Raw genomic sequence first — 15189 nt, 5'->3', positions numbered from 1 at the left:
AAGGCTTTTATATGGCAAGAGAAGGCAGGTATTGAAAAATATGAAATGCGTACGCCTAGTTCAATAACGTTTGGTATATTGACACTGCCATGCTTTTATATACGGCCTATGTATTTAGACTATTTCTAACACTCCTAATACACAAATTGCAGTGGATATCACAACACAAACAGCCGTAAATCACGGTAGAAGAATGCTTTGACGATGAACGTGGTTTAACGAAGCGAGAAATCATACGGAAAAAAAAAAATTAAAATCAGTGACATGTATATTTACCGCGCATTCGCTGTCAATCAAAATGCCAAGATGCGCGCCTCTTACTGTTTCATATTTCGTGGGTTCCTTTCCCCGCTCTTAAACAATTCCAGCTGAGTGCAGGCGATACGGAACAGGGTGTCGCTAGACAAATCCCGCTGAAGTGCCGAACACTGTTCTTTTCGAACAGGGTGTTGCTAGACCAAACCCGCTATATTTCATTCTGTGGTGTAGTGGTTAGTGCGATTAGCTGCCTCCCCTGGAGGCCCGGGTTTGATTCCCGGCTCTGCCACGAAATTTGAAAAGTGATAAGGGCTGGAACGGGGTTCACTCAGCCTCGGGAGGTCAACTGAGTGGAAAGGTGTTCGATTCCCGCCTCAGCCATCCACGAAGTGGTTTTTCCATGGTTTCCCACTTCTCCTCCAGGGAAATGCCGGGTTGGTACCTAACTTAAGATCACGGCCGCTTCTTTCCTGTTACTTGTCTACCCCTTCCAATCTTCTCATCCCTCGACAAGGCCTGTATTCAGCATAGCAGGTAACGACGGCTGGGCGAGGTACTGGCCCTCCTCCCCAGTTTTATCCAGACTCAAAGTCTCACTTTCGAGGATACTGCCCTTGAGGCGGTAGAGGTGGTTATTATTATTATTATTATTATTATTATTATTATTATTATTATTATTATTATTATTGTACCGGGAGGTACACTTCTACGCCGCACATTTAAATATTGCGCCTAAAAGAACTACTCTACTGGAGAAATCGTGAACTTGAAACTAGTCCTACTTCAACCTTTACTCAGAATATGTCACTGCAGTAATTGGACGTAATTTTCTTGTTGTTTAGTTTCATGAACTGTATGAAATTATACGTGTTTTGTTTACCAGTCATCAAGAAGTTTGGACCTTATTATTATTATGTGGGTATGGACCCAATGGATCACGCAAAGCTCTAACGATTCTGTTTTCTGAGTTGTCAAACACCTCTCATCGTTTCTCCGTGGATCCTTTTTCGTTCTTCTGTCCACTTTGCTTCAGTCTTTTTCATTTCGTTCTCTGGTTGCACTTTCCATCCATTTTTTCCTATAGAGGTTTCTGTTCACGGTGTCAGTTGAGTTCATCTGGGCTTTTTCCAGATCTTTCTTAGCTTCCAGTACCCATGGAATATTTTTTAGATGTTCTTTGTAGGTGAGAACCTTGTGTGTCAGTCTACTTTCTGGTAGTCTGCGGACGTGTCCATAAAATTTCAGACGCCTTTTGCGGATGTCTGCTGCAATGTTGGAAAGCTCTTCTGTCACTTTGCGTGACCTCAGTCTATAACCATCTTCTGTTTTTTGGGGCCGAGAATTTTCCTCAGGATTCTTTTTCTTCTTTTAAAATGTTTTCTAGGTCACCTTTCCCGTTTAGTGTAAGGGTCTCGCTGGCATATCAGACTTCGGACTTAATTACTGTATTATAGTGTCTGATCTTTGCATGGCGGGACAAGCACTTTTTATTGTATATGTTGTGAATCCTATCGTAGGCTTTCCGAAATTTTTGTAGGCGAATTATCTGGGCAGCCTTCTCGCCTCCCGTTGGTTCCAGTATTTCTCCCAAGTACTTGAAGTGTGGTACTAGGTTGATTTGCCCATATGTCGTGTTCAAATTTTGAATGTCAAGTTTTGAGCAGAAGTACTTGGTCTTTTCGAAGGAAATTTGTAGGCCATCCTTTCCAGCACATTCGCTAAGGGTTTTAATTTGTTTTCCGGCTGTGACTACATCATCTGTCAGTATGGCCAGGTCATCTGCAAAAGCAAGGCAGGATACCTCAATACCGTCTTTGGGTCGTCCTAGTCGTATGGGGTGCCAGTATCCCATGTATTTCAATGCCTTCTCCCGCTCGCGGATGACTTTGTCTACGACGAAGTTGAAAAGAAACGGAGATAGGCCGTCACCTTGTCGGATGCCAGTTTCAATCGTGAATGGTTCAGAGATTTCTCCCATGAATTTGGAGATAGTGTCAGTGAGTGTTGCCTTGATGAGGTTGAGGGTCTTGGAATCAAGCTCCACTTCCTCAAGAATAACGAAGAGAGACTGTCGATCAACCGAGTCGTACACTTTCCTGAAGTCAACAAAAATGCAGATGGCCGGTTTGTTCTCCGATGCTTTGTATTTAAGTGTTGCCTTCAAGTTGAATATTTCTTCTGCACACGAACAACCTGGGCGAAAGCCTGCTTGATATTCGCCAATACTTTGTTCAAGTTGTTCTTGCGTTCTCTTCAAAAGGCAAGCTGAAAGAATTTTGTATGCCACCTGGAGAAGAGAAATGCCCCTGTAATTGTTCACGTCAGTCTTATCTCTCTTTTTGTGTAATGGGTGGATGAGAGCGCACTTCCAGTCCTGAGGTAATAGTTCATATTGCTAGATATCTGTAATGATTTGAGTGAGTTCCTTGTGGTAGTTAGGCCCAAGATTTTTCAGAAGTTCCGCAATGATGCTACCTTCTCCGGACGTCCTATTGTTTTTAAGTTTGAGGATGTGGCCACGGATTTCTCCCTTTGTCGGTAGTCGAGTCCAATTGTTGCTTCAAGTATTTTCTCTTGACCTGCCTGATGATTTTGACTACTCGTCTTCTAGTTTCATTGAAATATGTTTGGTTTTCTGGTGATTTCTTGCTGTTGTATTTCTGGAATGCTTTCTTTGGTTCCTTCAAGGCACGTTCACATTCTGAATTCCACCAAGGGTGTTTTGTATTCTTTTTCAGGGTAATTTGCTCTCGAGCTTTCTGGATGATTTTGTTGCGGAATTTTTCCCAGGTGCCTGCATGTTCCCTTCCCACACTTCTTGCAGATTAGTGTTTCCAATCTGTGTCGTGTCAAACTTCGGTATGTGTGGCCTCTTATGGTGAATTTTCTTCGGGGTGAATTTTACCTTTATTCTCACCAGGTAGAGATCGTTTTTTTCTTGCTATTGGCTTTACGTCGCACCGACACAGATAGATCTTATGGCGACGATGGGACAGGAAAGGGCTAGGACTGGGAAGGAAGCGGCCGTGACCTTAATGAAGGTAAGCCCCAGCATTTTCCTAGTGTGAAAATGGGAAACCACGGAAAACCATTTTCATGGCTGCCGACAGCGGTGCTCGAACCCACTATCTCCCGAATACTGGATACTGGCCGCACTTAAGCGACTGCAGCTATCGAGCACGGTGAATCAACATTTGCTCTTGTACATCGTGTACCTCTCCCTGCATGGGATGAGAGATGGCTATGTGATCGATTTGAAATTCATCGATCCCTGGAACGGGAAACCTCCAGGTCTTCTGTTTCCGTGGTGATTTTCTCAAAGAAGAGGGCACGATTTTAAGATTGTTTTGTTGACAGAGTTCAATGAGTCTTTAACCCGTTTTTGTTAGTGAATTTGCCAAACGTTTTTTGGTGTTCTTTTTCTTTACCAATTTGTGCGTTAAAGTCGCCCAGCAAAATTTTTGTATTCTCTTTTGAAATCTTGGCCATGATTTTCTCACGTTTAGCCCAGAATGCATCAGTTTATTGCGGTTCTTTTTTATTGTCCGCGTTAGTGGGGGCATGTACATTCACTATTGTATATTTCTTGTTAGCATATTGGATTCGCATTGTCATGTGCCGGCTGCTTATGGGAGTGACTTCTTTTCTTGAGTTTACTATACTTTTATGTACCATGAAGGCCATTCTTGGCAAGGGAGTTCCTTACCAACTCTCCGGTCTGTTTTACTCGTGAAGATCCGCTAGTTTCCATAATCAGTTGTGTCCTCATCAGCGAATCTCGTTTCCTGCAGGGCAAGTATCTGGATTTTCTGTTGATCGAGTTCTGTTACAAGATTGTTCAATTTACCGTGTTGGATTAAGGTATTTACAGTGAACATGCCAATATATGTGAAGGTTTTGGATGTTAGTTTGCCAGAGAACTCCTACTTTCTCTGTGTTCGTGATTGCCTGTTCCCCAGAATCTGAATACCCAGTAGCCGTCTCATGACGGGTGGATTGGTTACCACCTGGGGTAATGTTGATTGTACTCTCACGAATCATCATAGCTTGTAATTAAAGATCGGTCCAGTGTTTCCACTGGGAAATTAGGACCAGGGATTGTTAGTTCCTGCAACGTAACTATACAGCCGTACCTACTAGGTAAACAGACGCTAACCATTTCGCCGCTCGATCCGAGTCAGACGCGAGGTGGATTTCATTTATGGTTCATCCTCCCTCTCAGCCATTGAGACATATGTCCTCTTCTGCCATCGAAGCCGTTGACCACAGTTCTAGTTTCCTCAGTTGATCTGCGAGTGCTTATTTGACTACGTCTTATTCACACTTCTCCTGTATATTTTCAGGAAACTTCCACTATTGGCCATTGGGACGCGCCGTGTCGGGGTTGAGGGCCCCCATCCCAATGTCTCACGCAGGGTTATGCTTAGTTCGTACTCAATTCGGAACTAAACCCCCACATAAGCTGACCAGGTAATAATGTTTTAGGCTGTAAAATACATATGAGTCACATTGCCAGTTTTAAAGATGGGTGACAATAGTGGCCGGCAATGTGACCTTGGCAAATCTGATAGTAAAAAGAATATTGCATATCTTATTCGTGGTTTTTATGGAATTGATGATAAAAGAAACAAAATGAGTGCAGTTGTGTCAAAAATGTTGATTAGATATATGAAGAGACCTCTAGATCGTGTTATCTATAGAATAATTGGCGTATTTACCAAGATGGCAGACGTTTACGGCATGAAATTCATATTAAATATTAACCAAAAACCCTGTTATACAACGGCAAAATCACAAGATAACACTAACTCAATTTGAACACCACGAGTAGAACCACTATTATTCCGCGGAAGCCATAAATGAAGTACAGTTCTTCAGTATAAGCCGACAAATCACGCAGCACCATTGCACATTATTATTATTATTATTATTATTATTATTATTATTATTATTATTATTATTATTATTATTATTATTATTATTATTATATAAAATGCACGTCACCGAGCAAGCGGCTGCGGGTCTTCGGTCACGTATTTATCCGTTTTCATTGTAGAGATAATGGGTTCGGCGGCCCTGAGGATGGGTTTCCGTTGTTTCCCGTTTTCACACCAGGCAAAAGCTGGGGATGTACCTTAATTAAAGCCACGGTCGTTTCCTTTCCACTCCTAGGTCTTTCCTCTTCCATCGTCGCCAAAAGACCTATCTGTGACGGTGCAACGTAAAGTGAATTGTAATGAAATGCATTACTTTACAACAACAAACTTGTATCATCATCCCATGGCGTCGCGGCTCTTTTTTCAGGCACACACGCAATAGATGTGAGCTGCATGTATCATTTCGACCAGATACCAATCTTAAATTTCCAGCAGTTCAGGGAATCGAACCCGGACCCCGAGGACTGCAGTTAATTACATTAATCGTTACCCTACGAAGACAGTTTTCTAATATACGCTTTTATTCCTGTTACTAGAAGTGTAGCCTAAATTGCTGGCTTTAATATTTATTATAGTAGTCCTAATGTTGTATTAGGCCTTAGCCTATATGTAAATACCCTATTTAATTTTAACCGTCCACACTTTTTTGATCATTATGTTACGTTGTTCATGCTTAGGTACCCTAAAATTAGGCCTGCTGACTGAAAAATTAACATAATTTTGTCATAGTCTGTTCTTAATGCCAATATATGAAAACCGATTGCTTATAGATCACAGAATATACAGGGTATTTGGGGTATACGTGCAATTATTTCTTGTAGCAATAGAGAATGATGTGACGAACCATTATTATTACCCCCTGTGGGTGGGGGCGGTAGAATAACACCCACGGTAACCCCTGCCTGTCGTAAGAGGCGACTAAAACGGGCCCCAAGGGCTCAGAACTTTGGAGCGTGGGTTAGCGACCACGGGGCCCTCAGCTGAGTCCTGGCATTGCTTCCACTTACTTGTGCCAGGCTCCTCACTTTCATCTATCCTATCCGACCTCTCTTGGTCAACTCTTGTTCTTTTCCGACCCCGACGCTATTAGGTTTGCGAGGGCTAGGGAGTCTTTCATTTTCACGCCCTTCGTGGCCCTTGTCTTCCTTTGGCCGATATCTTCATTTTTCGAAGTGTCGGACCCCTTCCATATTTTCCCTCTGATTAGTGTTATATAGAGGATGGTTGCCTAGTTGTACTTCCTCTTAAAACAATAATCACCACCACCACCACCACCACCATTATTATTATTATTATTATTATTATTATTATTATTATTATTATTATTATTATTATAAATGTTTACGTGCCAATGGAGACGCGCGGTGTTGGAAATTTGCCCACAGGTATTCTTTAACGTAGCCTGTAAATCTGCCGATCAGAAGCGGACGTATTTGAGCACCTTCAAATACCAGCGGACTCAGCCAGAATCGAGCCTGCTAAGTTCATGAAACCAGTGCTTGAACCGTCTCAGCCACTCAGCCTGGCAACGTTTATTTTGTTAAGTTTAATAGGCACTGCAAAAGCAGCAGTAAGCTAGAAGGCTTTGATTTACCTTTAAACATGATCTTTTCGTTTGGAAGCACGAAAGGAAAGTACGTTTAATTTATTTATTTTTAAAACATGTCCCTTATTGGTATGAAGCAAAACGTTTGATGTGCTTTGCAAATTATTCCGATACTACTCACTTGGACATCCTATCCCATGCATTTTTTCGTTGACGTAAGAAACTTTATTTACGTACAGTCAACACGGAGTGTTTCTGCATACGGCGAGTTGGTCTCCTAAAAATCCATAATATTGAAATCAGACTGTGGGAGAATGTTCCACGTAAGTAGTTCGGCAAAAGCACTAGATCTGTCACGTGCCGGTTCGGTTGTCTGCTGTTCCTAGCGACGGGGATGTGGTTGGACGGTTTCCCGCCCCCTACATGAAACCGGACTAGAGGCATGAGCAATCTGTCTAACCTTGACCTGAATAACAGCTGTCAGAGAGGCGAATTATCGTCCGTACTAGTATGCGAGTTACTTCGTAGTAGTAGAATCAGTATTAGTAGTAGTAGTATTTGAATAATGCCAGTGTATGAATACCACGAATAACATGATATGCTGCTAGTGTATCGTGTGGCGGAACAGAACACAGGTCGCCCTCCATGAATCTATCGGGAAATGCTTCCCAACACACGGGGGGTCGAATCCAGCAACGATAATTTCTGTACTGCAGCGTATTCGCGATACAGGTTGTGTTGCATCACGCTTTGAAAAGCATGTAATCCTAGACGCGGAAGAAGATATTCTGACAGTAATAAACGATGATCCCGGTCGCCGTGCGCGTAGTATTACACGTGCCGTTTGTGTACCAACTTGGACAATACGTAGGACAATGCAGGAAGAGCGAGAGCATCCTGACCACATTCAACGGGTGCAGTGTCTTTCACAGCTGAATACCATTTTTTTACGAGTTGATGTACGTCGCCACGACACAGATAGATCTTATTGTTCGGTGATGACGGGACAGGAAAGGGCTGGGATCGTGAAGAAGCAACTGTGGTCTTAATTAAGGGACAGCCCCTGTATTTGCCTGCTGTGAACATGGCAAACTACGGAATACCATCTTGAGGCCTGCCGACAGAGGAGTTCGAACCCACTATATCCCACTCATGGGCTATGGAACATCCCCATTCAGTAGGACAAGGCAATTTCCAGCACCGGTTCTGAATTAATACCTGGATGGGTGTAGTAGGTGGTCGGTTACGTGGACTAATCATCTTTTTTATTAATGTTACCTTGCTTCTGTAGATATAGTACGTTACTGAAGCTTTCAGAGGGCGTGTCGCTTTGACTACGCAGAAGCACGTGGATTTTACACGATGGTGCAGCCATTTCCTCAACGGTGGACAGGACGATGGGGAACTATCAATTGACCAGCCAGATCTCCAGACCTTATTCCAATGGATTTTTATGTCTGGGGAGACATGAAACACGAAGTATATCGAACTGAAGTAACCACTTCGGATGATTTTCGTGAACGTATTGTTTAAGCAGCAGATGATATTCTGAACAAACCTGGTGTCTTGGCTCGAATGCGTCACAACTGGATTCGGAGAAGTGAAGCCTGAAGAGAAGCCCAGGTTGATTACTTTGAACAATTGGTACGAGTTTTATTTTGGTATGCCAGATGTTACGCCATTTCCGCAACGTAATGGCTTGGGAGTACAGTACAAAATCGATATAGTATTTTGAGTCTCGATAGTTCGATATTCTCATAAATCTGAGCATAGGAATTGATGTACCGGTAACAAAAATTATAAATCGAGAGTTTCAGTGCGCGAGTGCATTGTACGTGGCGTAAGCTGAACACAACACACGGAAGACGTGCTTGTTAAAACGCTAGACATTGACCTTGATCGCAGTTCGGCAGTTCCTCAATCCTACCCTGCACGTGGTTTTGGTTCTTTACGTGTGTTCGAGCAATTTATATTTTGTTTCTTGTTCACTACGAATTAAAACAGAAGACGCTTTGCGTTTTTAAGGGCCGATGACCTTAAAATAGCAATCATCATCATCATCATTATCACGTATAAAGAATTCAATAAATTGCTTGTTTTATATTCATCACTACTGAAATAGCAACTATAAGTAAACATTCAGCTTAAGAAGGTTGTCTAGAGGGTTTTGTTAATTTACAAAAGGAAGTTTAAAATTTCTTTTAGTGTAAGGCATTCTGTATGTTTTTGTTTTCTAAACTGTTGTACTGTAATATTTAACATAGGTAATTTTTTGTACACAAGCGTTTTCGTGTACGTTCGTAAATCCGTGCTTTTCCGTTCGAGATAGTTTTGTTACCGTCCACCTGGAATTACGGAGCCCCTACTGTATGCTAGTTCATTCTTTTCTACAACAGAGTGTTACTATTGCGACTGTAATTCCTACCACCACGCCACTCTTATGTCTGTGTCACTAATGTGCGCCTTGTTCGGCTTTGTCCTGCTTGACTATGTGGCTCTCGTTACCTTCTTCTTCCTCTTCTTCTACTGCAGCCTTATGTCTTAACGGGTATACTGTGCTCTACCGACATCACCTTTACACGCAGTAGCGTAATCTGCTGCGATTTGTTATTAGCACCATCATAGTAAAATGTAGGATGTAGTTGTGGCGAAATCTTCTTAGATACGTTCGACATCTGTGAATTGTGTATAATTTGATAACTCATATTGTACTCATGAAAGTGACCGTCGGCCTGGTGTTCAGGTTAACAGCTACATGCCTCTAACGTGTAACCTTGTTTATGTTTCTCAGATTTGTTGATGTGTATGTTTGATGTTTATACACAATACGATATTACAGCTTCCTCATCCCTAAGAACTTGACCTGGTTCTCGTCTTACGCATAGTAATCTGTAGTTAACTACTGCGACCGATGTTGCCTCACGTACGTACATTTCATCATGTACCTCTTAAACCACGCATATTTTACTATTTTCTTCCACGTATTTCGGCTTTTAATGACCTTATAATAATAATAATAATAATAATAATAATAATAATAATAGTAATATAATAATAATAATAATAATAATAATATAATAATAATAATAATAATAATAATAATAATAATAATAATAATAATAATAATAATAATAATAACGTTAAGTGCTTTACGTTCCACTAAATATTTCTACGGTTTTCTAAGACGCTGAGGTGCCCGAATTTAGTCCCGCATGAGTTCTTTTTCTGTACCAGTAAATCTACCGACACGAGGCTGACGTACAGTATTTGAGCACCTTCAAATACCTCCGGACTGGGCCAGGTTCGAACCTGCGAAGTTGGAGTCAAAAGGCCGGCACCTCAACCGTCTGAGCCACTCAGTCCGGAAGGAGGCACGCAATGTAGGTATGTTTTATTAATTTAGTTGTATAACATGTCCATTATTCTTTTGAAACTAAACGTTCGATGTGTTTCGATAATTCAATTTCGATGCTACTCATTTGGACCTCCTATCACATGAATGCTTCCGTTGGCGTAATGAACTGCCTTCTTTCTTCACGCAGTGCTCAACGGGGATGGTACCGTATTTCACGTCCCGGCGCGCCTATCCCAACCAATAATTATATCATACGCTCGTACAGGTTCCGCACCGACACAGCTTTTCAGGTCATTTCCATACTCACTAGACCACAGGGCTGATGACCACTGATATGCCAATCTCCTAAAGGACGTAACAGCAAATTAACCCGTATTAACGCTGAGTATTCGATACATCTCCAGGGTCCGAAACCGATGACTAGGGCTATCTGAAGCCCCTAAGACGGAAACTAAATAATAACAACAACAAAACCAGTCTGGCGAGAATGTAACTAACATAGCACACTACTGAACTACGATAACAGCTGAAGGCTGCTACTAGTGTATGCCATGTTACGTTACATTCTCGTCAGATGAGATTATTCAAACGAATAATGGACATGTTATATAAAACCAAACCAAAACTAAACCCTATGGCACTGCAGCCCTTGAAAGGCCTCGGCCTACCAAACGACCGCTGCTCAGCCCTAATGCTTGCAGATTACGAGGTGCCGTGTGGTCAGCAAGACGAATCCTATCGGCCGTTATTCTTGGCTATTTCACCGTCGGATAGCTCCTCAATTCTAATCACGTAGGCTGAGTGGCCTCGAACCAGCACTCGGGTCCAGGTAAAAATCCCTGACCTGGCCGGAAAGCGAACTTCCAAACTCATCTCCAAGAGCTTTAGCTGGTTCTTGTCTTACGCATAGTAATATGTATTTTTTTAACTACTGGTGCTAATAACAATTCGCAACAGATTACGCTACTGCTTGTTAAGATGATGCCGGTAGAATAAACCTGTTAAGACGTAAGGCTCCAGTAGAAGAAGAAAAAGAAGAGGAAGAAGAAGGAGAAGGTAACGGGAGCCACATGGTCAAGAAGGACATTGCCGAACAGGGCTCACATTAGTGACACAAACATAAGAGTAGCGGGTCGTAGGAACTAAAGTCGTAATACTAACACTCTCTTGTAGAAAATAATGAACACTAACACACAGTAGGGGCCCCGTAATTACAGGTGGATGGTAAAGAGACTATCTCGAATAGAAAAGCACGCATATACGAACGTACACGAAAACGCCTGTGTACATGAAAAATTTATCTACGTTAAACATTAGAGCACAACAGTTTAGAAAACAAAAACATACAGATTGCCTTACACAAAAAAGAAATTTTTAATTGTGTTTTGTAAATTAAAAAACGCTCTAGGCAACTTTCTTAAGTTGAATGTTAACTAATAGTTCCTATTTGGTAGTGATGAATATAAAACAGACATTTTATTGAATTTTTAAATGTGATAATTATGATGATGATGATTATGATTGCCGTTTTCAGCTCATAAGCCGTTGAAAACGCAAAGTGTTTTCTGTGTAACTCACAGTGTATAAAAACAAAGTATAAAATGCTCGAATACACGTAATGAACCCAAACCGCGTGCAGGATAGGATTAAGGGACTGCCGAACTGCGTTCAAGGTCAATGTCTAGCTTTTTAACGAGCACGTATTCCGTGTGTTGTGTTCAGCTTTCGCTACGTACATGGCATTCGCGCACTGAAACTCTCGATTTATAACTTTTGTTACCGGTACATCAATTTCTCTGCTTGGATTTATGAGAATATCGAACTATCGAGACTCAAAATACTATATCGATTCTGTACTGTACTCCCAAGTAAATAAGCTGCAGAAATGGCATAACATCTGACATACCAGAGTGAAACTCGTACCAGTTGTTCAAAGTGACCACCCTGGGCTTCCCTGCAGGCTTCACTTCTCCGAATCCAGTTGCGACACATTCGAGCCAAGACATCATGGTGGTTCAGAACATCCTCTGCTGCTAAAGAAATACGTTCACGCAGGTCATCCGAAGTGTTTACTAAAGTTTGATATACTTTGTTTTTAATGTCCCTCCAGACATAAAAATCCACTGAAATAAGGTCTGGAGTTCTGGCTGGCCAATTTATAGTTCCACATCGTCCGGTCCACCGTTGAGGAAATGTCTGCACCTTCGCGTAAAATCCACGTGGTTCTGTGTAGTCGAAGCGACACGTCCTCTGAAGGCTCCAGCAACGTACTGTATCTACAGGAACAAGATAACATTAATAAAAGGATGATTACTCCACGTAACCGACCTCCTACTACATTCATCCAGATATGTTCCACAGCCCATGTGTGGGATATAGTGGGTTCGAACCCCTCTGTCGGCAGCCCTAAAGATGGTTTTCCGTGGTTTGTCATGGTCACACCAGGCAAATGCTGGGGCTGTACCTTAATTAAGAACACGGTCGCTTCCTTCCCGATCCTAGCCCTTAGATATATCTGTCGCCGTAAGACCTATCTGTGTCGTGGCGACGTACATCAACTTGTAAACAAATATTGGTAAACAGCTGGTGAAGGACACTGCACCCGTTGAATGTGGTCAGGTTTTATTCGCTCTTCATGCAGTGTCCTACGTACGGGCCAAGTTGATATACCAACGGCACGTGTTATACTACACGTACGGCGCCCGGGTTCATTGTTTACCATTGTCAGGATTTCTTCTTCCGCGTCTAGGATTACACGTGGCCATTCAGGCCCTCGCTTTTCATAGCATGATGTAACACAGCCTAAACCGCGAACGCGCTGCAATACAGCAAGTATCGTTGCTGGATTCGGCACCCGTCTGTTGCGAAGCATTTCCCGATAGATTCATGGAGCGCAACCCGTATTCTGTTCTGCCGCACGATATACCAGCAGCATATCATGGTATTCGTGGTTTTCATACACTGGCATTATTCAAATACTACTACTACTGCTACTACTGCTACTACTACTACGAAGTAACTCGCGTACTAGTACGTACGATAATTCGCCTCTTTGACAGCTGTTATTCAGGTGAAGGTCAGGCAGGCAGCTCATAACTCTAGTCCGATTTCATGTAGGGGGCGGGAACCCGTCTAACCACATCCCCGTTGCTAGGAACAGCAGACAACCGAACCGGCACGTAACACGTCTAGTGCTTTTGTCGAACTGCTCACGTTAAATATTCTCCCACGGTGTGATTTCATTATCATGGCTTTTTGGGAGACCAGCTCACCGTATGCAGTAACACCCCTGGACTTCATTTCTTCATTTTGTTATAATGCACAACATAGTTCATACACAAAACCTATAGGATGTCCGGTTAGTATGCTAGGCAAAAGAGTCTTGACGTGTACGTAAATAAAGTTTCTTACGTCAACGAAAGAATGCATGGGATATGATGTCCAAATGAGTGGTATCGAAACTGAATTGTCAAAGGACATCGAACGTTTTGCTTCATACCAATAAGGGGTATGTTATAAGAGTAAATACATTAAACGTAACTTCCTTTCGTGCTTCCAAACGAAAATAACATGTTTAATGGTAAATTAAAGCATTCTAGCATACTGCTGCTTTTTCAATGCCTATGAAACGTATCAAAATAAACGTTGCCAGGCTGAGTGGCTCAGACGGTTCAAGCACCGGTTTCATGATCTTAGCAGGCTCGATCCTGGGTCAGTCCGGTGCTATTTTTAGGTGCTCAATACGTCCGCTTCTGATCGGTAGATTTACATGCACGTAAAATCATACCTGTGGGCAAAATTCCGACACCGCGCGTCCCATTGGGAAGTAAATATTATTATTATTATTATTACTAACTATTATGAATATAAAAGTTAATCACTGAGTAATGCCATTGACGTCTTATAAATCACACACAACTATACAACACGTGATTCGGATGTATGTGCTGGTACGGATCTTCGACGACACTGTAAGGATTCTATGTACTTTTCACACAGAGTACCCTAGACCGGTTTTCGAGTACAGCAAGTGGCCTGGCACATGAGTCAACCTCCCCTACTTGCCAAGCCTTTAGGGGAAGTGCACAACATGTGTTGGTCTGCGATAAGAAACAGGTTCAACAACTTCTATACTCTACCACACGAGGGTAGTGTGACGTAAATGGCGTTCCCACCTGCGACCGTTCAAAACACGTTAGGTCCTGAAATATTTGGTTCATTCTTGGGGAAACTAATAGGACAAGGTAAAAAGAACATAGCCTATGTTCTGAGATGCATTTTTTTACCGACTATCAAAATATCTGCACGCATAGCCCTAACATTCTGTATAACATTATATAACATAAAATCTCCTATTAAACGCATGGATTCGAACTCTGAAACTCAACGGCAAACTGTCGGATATAGAGCGTTCCATGGTTTCCCATTTTCACATCAGTTAAATAAGGTGACTTTAGGAAAGGGCATCTCGCAATATGGCGTCGGGAAGGGCATCTCCCTATAAAACAATTCGCTGCAAGGTTAGCCCCTTCAAAATTGTTTCGGGAAGGGCATGTAGCAAGATGGCGTCGTTAAGGGCATCTAGCCATAAAAGTAGCCCCTCCAAGATGGTGTCGGGAAGAGAAATTAGCAGTATGACGTCGGGAAGGGCATCTGGCCGTTAAAGTAAGGTTAGGCCCCTCCAAGATGGCGTCGGTGGAGAATCTGGCAAATGTCATCGGGAAGGGCATCGAATCTTAATACTAGGGCCCTGTGAGGTTAGACCCCTACACGATGGTGTCGGGAAGGGCACCTAGCCGTTAAACTAATTCTGTAAGTTTAGGCCCCTCCAAGATGGCGACGGATAGGGGATCTGGCAAGATGGCGTCAAGAAGGGCATCAGGCTATAAAACTACGGCATTGGCGTCGGGAAGGGTATCTGGCCATTAAAGTGGGGTTAGGCCCTCCAAGATAGTGTCGGGAAGGGCATCGAGCAAGATGACGTCAGGAAGGGCATCTGTCTGTAAATGTAACGTTAGACCCCTCCAAGATGGCGTCGGTAAGGGAATCTGGTCGTAAACCTAGGTCCTGTGTAGTTAGGTTCCTCCAAGATA

General features: G+C 42.5%; 1 protein-coding gene across 1 annotated transcript in view; it reads right to left on the bottom strand.

Annotated features, from left to right (window-relative positions):
* LOC136857205 (glucose dehydrogenase [FAD, quinone]) overlaps nucleotides 1–15189 on the bottom strand; it is a 52403-nt gene that overhangs the window by 21703 nt on the left and 15511 nt on the right. The gene's annotated exons all lie outside the window — the stretch shown is intronic.

This window comes from Anabrus simplex, chromosome 1 (assembly GCF_040414725.1).
Source record: "Anabrus simplex isolate iqAnaSimp1 chromosome 1, ASM4041472v1, whole genome shotgun sequence".
NCBI lineage: Eukaryota > Metazoa > Arthropoda > Insecta > Orthoptera > Tettigoniidae > Anabrus > Anabrus simplex.
Note: the sequence above shows the minus strand (reverse complement) of the source record. Positions and strands in the feature narration are given on the sequence as shown.